At 37.7% G+C, this 8,096-nt stretch overlaps 1 long non-coding RNA gene across 1 annotated transcript; it reads left to right on the forward strand.

Moving 5' to 3' along the window:
• Window positions 1-1,903, forward strand: LOC132610940 (uncharacterized). The gene is made up of 3 exons (XR_009571377.1): window positions 1-255; window positions 873-1,282; window positions 1,438-1,903. It is a non-coding gene; the product is annotated as an uncharacterized LOC132610940 (long non-coding RNA).
• Window positions 1,904-8,096: the final 6,193 nt, after the last annotated feature.

The raw sequence follows: 8,096 nt of genomic DNA on the forward strand, positions 1-8,096 counted from the left end.
GAAGCCAACCTCACTTTCCAGTTTCAAGCATACACAACAAAAAAGGAGCTAAATACAGCTATTTTGTGAATTAGTAGGGAGAGTAGTTTTCTTCATAATCTGTACTGGTAATTACATAAAAGTGGGGGGCAGTGGTGCTGATTCTAAAGAGATTGATAAGTTTGTTTGGGGAACATTGTGAGATTGGCTTTTAGTGAATACACGGGGTTGCTTTGGTGGCTAGCAAAAGTTTAGGGACAAGTCATCTCTTTTATGGTTGGTTTTTGTGTTGTTGTTTCTTGATCTTTTTCTCATAGTCTTTGGAATGTCTTCTTGGCTTTGTCCCTCCAAAGGTTGTTCTGCTTTTTCTAGTGCTTTTATACTGTTATTTACACTCTTGTGTTGCTCTGTTTGGATTGATTTGCCTTTGCCCTCACATGAAATTTTGTAGCTTTTTATGGTGAGTCTTGGAGATCACTCACTCAAATAAAAATCCCTTCTTTGCCTCTTTGTTATATGTCTGAAAATGCACCTTGAATTGGATTTGTTTGGTATTCTCTGTAAAGATACTCTCTTTTTTATTTTTCTGCAAATGAGTTCTTCCTAATTTGTTGTATTTTTCAAGAAAATGAAAATATGGATTTGATGTATTCACTAGTCTTTGTAATTGTTTTTGGTGGTTTTCTTTGTGGCATGTTTATTTTGATTGTGTGTTAAGTGATATGTTCAATGTGCTGCTCTGTTTTAAGCAAATTTGCTTCGTTTCCTTTCCAGTTCAGAACAAATTTTTGGGTGTTTGTACATGTTTGTTCACATATATGCGATCTTCCAGACAATTTTGGTTGTTGTGTTCTTGAAAACATACCTAAGATGATGTTTCTTTGTTGCTACAGGTCCTTCAAATTCATTGGTGAGAGAGGATTATTGAGTAGAGGAATGTGGATTCTGGTGTTTGCTTTTCCAGAGAAGGCAAAGGAAGTTGTTTAAATATTTAGTAGTACTAAGAGTGGAGGAATAAACAATTAGAGAAAGGGCGGTGGCCTCTGGTTTTGAGAGCTAAAAATTTGCATATTTTGAGGTATTAAGTCGTTTGATTGTATATCTGGATTGGCATTTTTGGTTGGTTGTGGTTGAGCTTACAACTAGAATTAGTAAAGAAGCCAACGCTCCTTATTGAAAGCTTGTGAATTTTGGAAATATAGACACTTCTGTGTTGCCCTTTACTTTTTCCTTACACAAAGATGAAGTTTATGAAACTTGGATCCAAGCCTGATCAATTTCAGACAGAAGGAGATAATATCAGGTCAATAGTTCATCCATCTTTGTGAATTTAGTTTATTTCCTTGTGCACCCCTTTTCCCATTGTTCTAGGTAGGTACGCTTTTATTCTTCATATATGTCTTATTTTCCGGATGATATACTTTTATTATTTTCCGGATGATATACTTTTATTATCAGGTTCACATTATGTTACTGCTGAACTGCTGAAAAATACTGCTGCTGAAACTGCTGAAAAATGCTGAACTGCTGCTGAAAACTGCTGAAAATTGTTGAACTGCTGTTGAAAACTACTGAAAAATGTTGAACTGCTGCTGAACTGAAAACTGAAAATTGCTGAACTGAAAATTGAAAACTGCTGCTGAATTGAAAACTGCTGAACTGAAAATTGAAAACTGCTGCTCAATTGAAAACTGTCTGCTGTTGTCTACTGCTGAACTGCTGCTGCTGCTGCCGCTGAAAGCCTGAATTGAAAACACCGAATTGAAAAAACCGAAACCGAACCGAACCAAACTTCAAAAAACCGAAACCGAAAGAACCGAACCGAATTAGTTTGGTTCGGTGTTTGGTGTTCACTTTCAAAACACCGAAACCGAAATAGCTAAACCGAAGTATGAGAAAACTGAACCGAAGAACCGAACGCCCACCCCTAGCAGCAACTAACTTAACTTGGTTTTCCAACATGTGACATGACTTGTTACAGTAAGTTCCTATAGTGTTTTGAGTTTTTAGAACAAATGGAATGAGTTGTTGCAGAAAGTCCTTATCTTGTTTCATCCAACAAATAGAATGAGTTGTTTTATCCAACAAGTGATATGACTTGTTCAACAGCTATGTTACCTGCTGCAACAGATTATGTACTTGTTGCAACATGTTAAACAACTGCTGCAACAGATTATGTACTTGTTGCAACAAGTTATTTAACTGCTGCAACAGATTATGCAATTGTTGCAGCAGATTATGTAATTGCTGCAACAGATTATGCAATTGCTGCGGCAGATTATGTAATTGCTACAACAGATCATGAAATTGCTGCAACAACTAGGATATAAGTCACATATGTTTAGTTATTAACAGAGGGAACCAATGATATTTAGTGTCAAACAAAGGGATTCAATGATATTTAGTGATCAATATATTTATCTACTAACATCCTTAATGGATTAGACAGTAATTTCATTGATTTGATGGGAAATTCTAAGCGTATACTTCCCAAATCGAGCGATCGTTGGTGTAATTTGATGAGAACTACTTGATTCACCTATATTTAGGTGTAAACAACGAAAACCAATGATATTTATTGTTTACTAAATGTTCCTAACCAATTTGATGGTATTCTGAGATAGGACATATGATCAACTAAGTGTATACTTCCCAAATCGAGCGATCGTTGGTGTAATTTGATGAGAACTACTTGATTCACCCATATTTAGGTGTAAACAACGAAAGCCAATGATATTTATTGTTTACTAAATGTTCCTAACCAATTTGATGGTATCCTGAGTCAAGACATATGATCAACTAAGCGTATACTTCCCAAATCGAGCGATCGTTGGTGTAATTTGATGAGAACTACTTGATATACCCATATTTAGGCGTAAACAACGAAAATCCAATGATATTTATTGTTTATTAAATGTTCCTAACCAATTTGATGGTATTCTGAGTCAGGACATATGATCAACTAAGCGTATACTTCCCAAATCGAGCGATCGTTGGTGTAATTTGATGAGAACTACTTTATTTACCCATATTTAGGTGTAAACAACGACAATCCAATGATATTTATTGTTTACTAAATGTTCCTAACCAATTTGATGGTATTCTGAGTCAGGACATATGATCAACTAAGCGTATACTTCCCAAATCGAGCGATCATTGGTGTAATTTGATGAGAACTAATTGATTCACCCATATTTAGGTGTAAACAACGAAAACCAATGATACTTATTGTTTACTAAATGTGAAGCTTTTAAACAGGTTACTCATCCGTTACAACAGATAATGCACTTGTTGCAACATATTAGTAACTTGTTGCAACAACTAACCCATCTGTTGCAACGAATTACAAACTTGTTGCAACAGATGGGTTAGTTGTTGCAATTTCTTCAACAATTGAAAGATTTGTTGCAACAACTGACTCATCTGTTGCAACAGATCACAAACTTGTTGCAACAGATTATCAACTTGTTGCAACTTCTAAAACAGCAGTTAGATTTATCGCAACAACTAACCCATATGTTGCAACAACTGAACCATCTGTTGCAACAAATTACAAACTTGTTGCAACAACTTACTCATCCGTTGCAACATATTAAAAACTTGTTGCAACAGATGGGTCAGTTGTTGCAACTTCTTCAACATCAGTTAGATTTGTCGCAACAACTGACCCATATGTTGCAACAACTGACCCATATGTTGCAACAACTGAACCATCTGTTGCAACAAATTACAAACTTGTTGCAACAACTTACTCATCCGTTGCAACAGATTACAAACTTGTTGCAACAGATGGGTTAGTCATTGCAACTTCTTCAACATCAGTTAGATTTGTCGCAACAACTGACCCATATGTTGCAACAACTGAACCATCTGTTGCAACAAATTACAAACTTGTTGCAACAACTTACTCATCCGTTGCAACATATTAAAAACTTGTTGCAACATATTAAAAACTTGTTGCAACTTCTTCAACAACTATTAGATTTTGTGACTTGTTTAAAACTACTGAAACCACTGAACATAATGTATTCAACACAACTTAAATAATGAACACCTAATATATACTTAACAAAATGCCTTAGAAAAGTACTGAACACCTAATATATCCTTAAATTACATAATGTCATAAAAAAACTCCTAATATATACTTAAATTGTTCAACAGGCCACATTTTTGCTCCAAAAAACGCAAAATCAATGAACTGTTTATCAACCCATCTTAGGGCTCCAACACCTTTTCAATGACACCTAATGCCCATCTTCATTGCATCCTCCCTACAGAGTTGTCGCTGATTAGACTTTCGGGTTTTGTCACAGTTGTGCCGGTAAGCAAAGCCTCCATAAAAGCAATTGACCACGAACCACATGCCTTACCAGTGACATTGCGGGGGAGATTCTGTAGCCTATTGAATTCCCACGATTCATTGAGTAACTTTGCGGGAAAGTGTGCGAACATTCCACTCTGTTGTAATAACTTGGGCCACAATTCCATTACCGGCTCCATGAAACAAAAGAAATCAGATTCTTCATAGACAGGAACGTTGCAGTCATACACATTTACCACTCCCTCTTCAATCATGAACTCGAGAGTGACAAAATGTGTGGCATTAATATTCATCACTGTTAAAACCCTCTTTGCACCAGCCCACGAGCTGCCTCCCGGGTAGGGTCTGACACCCCTATAATAATCGACCATATCATCATCCCACTTGAATTCAGCAAGTCTAACCTTCAGAGACACGACATTTGGAACTGTGCTCTCTTTTGTCAATTCTGCGTATCTCTTGGACATGTTGTTGTAAAAGTTGAGGTCCAGGATTATGTCAGTGGAATCATAGTACTCAGAGAAATTGATTTGCCTCATACGCATTAGAAGCAGGACTTCATCTACATACTAAAGTAAAAGTAGTAAAATAGTTAGTTACTTGGTGCAACAGATTCAATAGATTATCTACTTGTTGCAACAGCTAGTTAACTTGGTGCAGCAGATTCAACAAAATAAAGGAACTGTTGCAACAGCTAGTTAACTTGTTGCAACAGATTATCTACTTGTTGCAACAGCTAGTTAACTTGTTGCAACAAATTATCTACTTGTTGCAACAGCTAGTTAACTTGTTGCAGTAGATTATCTACTTGTTGCAACAGCTAGTTAACTTGTTTCAACATATTATCTACTTGTTGCAACGGCTAGTTAACTTGTTGCAACAGATTATCTACTTGTTGCAACAACATACTGAATTAGATAGATATATACAAGTGTTGAAACTTACCCAATCCTCTCACCAAATTTCCATGCTTGTCAGAGCCTTGAAGTCTGCTGCTCCAAATTCATGCATTGAGTACATGGTTCTTCCACTCTTTTTGGATTTGATTGCAGTCTCAACCTTTTTCTTTCTTTGGGCATGTACAGGCTTGAAAATGTCCACCTTTTTTAGCACTTTTGGCCCAACATCAAGAAGATGAGTCTCAATTGACTTACTAGGAGTAGCAACAGATCTTCTTGATCTAACTAATGCATGTGCCTTGGCAATTGCTTTGCCCCTCCTCCGATCATGAACAGGAGTATAAGGTGAGAAAAGATTCTTTGATGGTTTGATACCCCTCTTGGATATCAACCTCTGCATAGAAGTGTTTGTGGCTTCTTGGGCCTGCACCAATTCCTCCACCTTTCTAATCATATTATCCATTTTGTCGTTGCAAGTGGTGCACTCACAAGCACACGAGGGCACCTTAGAAGTACCGGCACCAACATCAACAAATCTTCTACCACTCAATCCACCACTACTAAAATTACCGCCAAATCCGGAAAAATCACTCAATTCATGAACTGGGGTAAATCCACCAATATTAGCATCATAATCTCTTAATTTTTCCCCAGCAATACTTGTTGGGACATCATCACCACCACCACCACCAATAACATCAACAGGCTGAACACCACCACCAACAACATCAACAGGCTGAACACCACCACCAACAGCATCAGCACTACCAACAGCATCAACAGCAACATCACCACCAGCACCAACAACAACATGACCACCAGCAACATGACCACCATCACCAGCTACAACATCATCAACCCTAGTGATGGCTGTCACTCCAGCCAATTCCCCTTTGAACCCATCAATCAGTCTGTCAGGCACAGATTCTATGGGCACAAAAGTGACAAGGCATGGCATCTCCAACTCTCATATTGTTGGGACAAGCCATGGGTTCACAACCTACAACAAAAAAGTAGATATATCATAATTGTGTTAAATCATAAAAAGCAAAACCTATTTAAAACAAGTTAACAGGTTGTTGCAAAAGGTTACACATCTGTTGGGCAATGTCCAACAGATAGCCCAACAGATAGGTAACTTGTTGCAGCAGGTATCTCATCTGTTGGAAAATTTCCAACAGATGGGTAACTTGTTGCAGCAGGTATCTCATCTGTTGGAAAATTTCCAACAGATGGGTAACTTGTTGCAGCAGGTTGCTCATCTGTTGGATATTGTACATCAAATTAGTAATTTGTTGCAACAGATTATTGTACTTGTTGTAAAAACTTATTGTAACAGATTCAGAAGTTATCAAATTAGTAAATAAAGTGATATGTTACAACAGTTGTGGTACTTGTTGGAAATTGTCCAACAGATTGTCAACTTGTTGCAGCAGGTTTATCATCTGTTGGACATTTTCCAACAGATGGGTAACTTGTTTCAGCAAGTTACTCATCTGTTGTAAAAAACTGGTTGCATGTTATAACAGATTCATCTGTTGGGTAACTTGTTGCAACAGGTTAATTATCTGTTGGACATTGTCCAACAGATGCATAACTTGTTACAACAGATGAATGTGTTGTTGCAGCAGATTATAAAAGTTGTTGCAACACCTAGTCATCTGTTGTGTTCTAATGCTTACAGCTTCCTTAGGGGGGTTGAAAAGGTCAACACTCAATTTTGTGTTGTTCCTGGCAGTGAGCCATCTAAGAATTCTTGGATAAGAAACTTCTTTGGAGTATTCCTTGACTTGATGCCTGAGGTGAGGAATGACTTCAAATGCCTAAGCCTAGAAAAAAAAGATGCCATCAAAAATCAAAATAGTGATTGAAATAAAATAAAAAAGGGTAAAACATTAAAGAAAATTTACCATGAAAGCCCAAGGGAAGCCATATAGGTTTTGTGTCTTCCCCGTTGGCTTCAAATCCTTCATCAAATATTCAACAGTCAAGCTAAAGCTTTGAAAACCCCAGGCATAGTTGTTGAAGGCATCATAGTCCTCAGCAAGTTTAATCAATCCAAGTGGTATGTTGTAGTTTACGTCTCTTGCCCACAGAACACTATGCACAAACCAAACTAAGCACAGTGCCTCCTTGTGCTTTTTTGAGAAAATTTTGGACTCCAAGTCTTGAAATAATTTCTTTTGAGTGTAGCTTTTTCCCACTAAGTTTACCAAAGGGACATTATTCTTAGCTTTGGAACCCTTTGCTTTCTTGTCTGCCTTGGGCGTCCGGGCTGGCTTGGTTAATACAACAGTAGGAAGAGGCTCACAAGGATAACATCTCAATCCGGTAACTATGACAAACTCCTTCATGCCAAAGCAAACCGGCATGCCACAGTAATTGATCCAAATCTCATCCTTTCTATCACAAATAATCTTACGCTTCAAAAGCTCAGAAACCATTGTCATTTGAAATCGGGCACTGGTATCTTCAGGCAAATCTAAATAGAGCCCAAAGCAGCTATCCCTAAAGAAATTCTCCAACCCCTGCTGCCGGAGAATGCCCCTGAAGGTGTCAAAGCCCTTGCCCATGGTTGATCTAACCACAAAATCACCAGACAAATCCTTATTTCCATTCAGCGGCATCGTCACGCCGTACTTTGCAATACTGAAACTCTTGACGACCTCCTCAATCGAAGGTCTATTGGGATCTGTGGCAATACTAGAAGACTCAACAAGATTGGCATCCACATTATGTTTCTTTTTTCTTCTTAACTCAGCCAAGATCTGATCTGTTGATTCTTCTTCTTCTTCATTACCATTTTCAGTTTTTGCATCTTCTTCACCTCCTTCATCCCTTTCAGCTCCTTCATCCCCTTCATCTCCTTCTTTTTTTCATCTCCTTCAGCATTT

The sequence above is a fragment of the Lycium barbarum genome, chromosome 9 (genome assembly GCF_019175385.1).
Source record: "Lycium barbarum isolate Lr01 chromosome 9, ASM1917538v2, whole genome shotgun sequence".
Lineage (NCBI taxonomy): Eukaryota > Viridiplantae > Streptophyta > Magnoliopsida > Solanales > Solanaceae > Lycium > Lycium barbarum.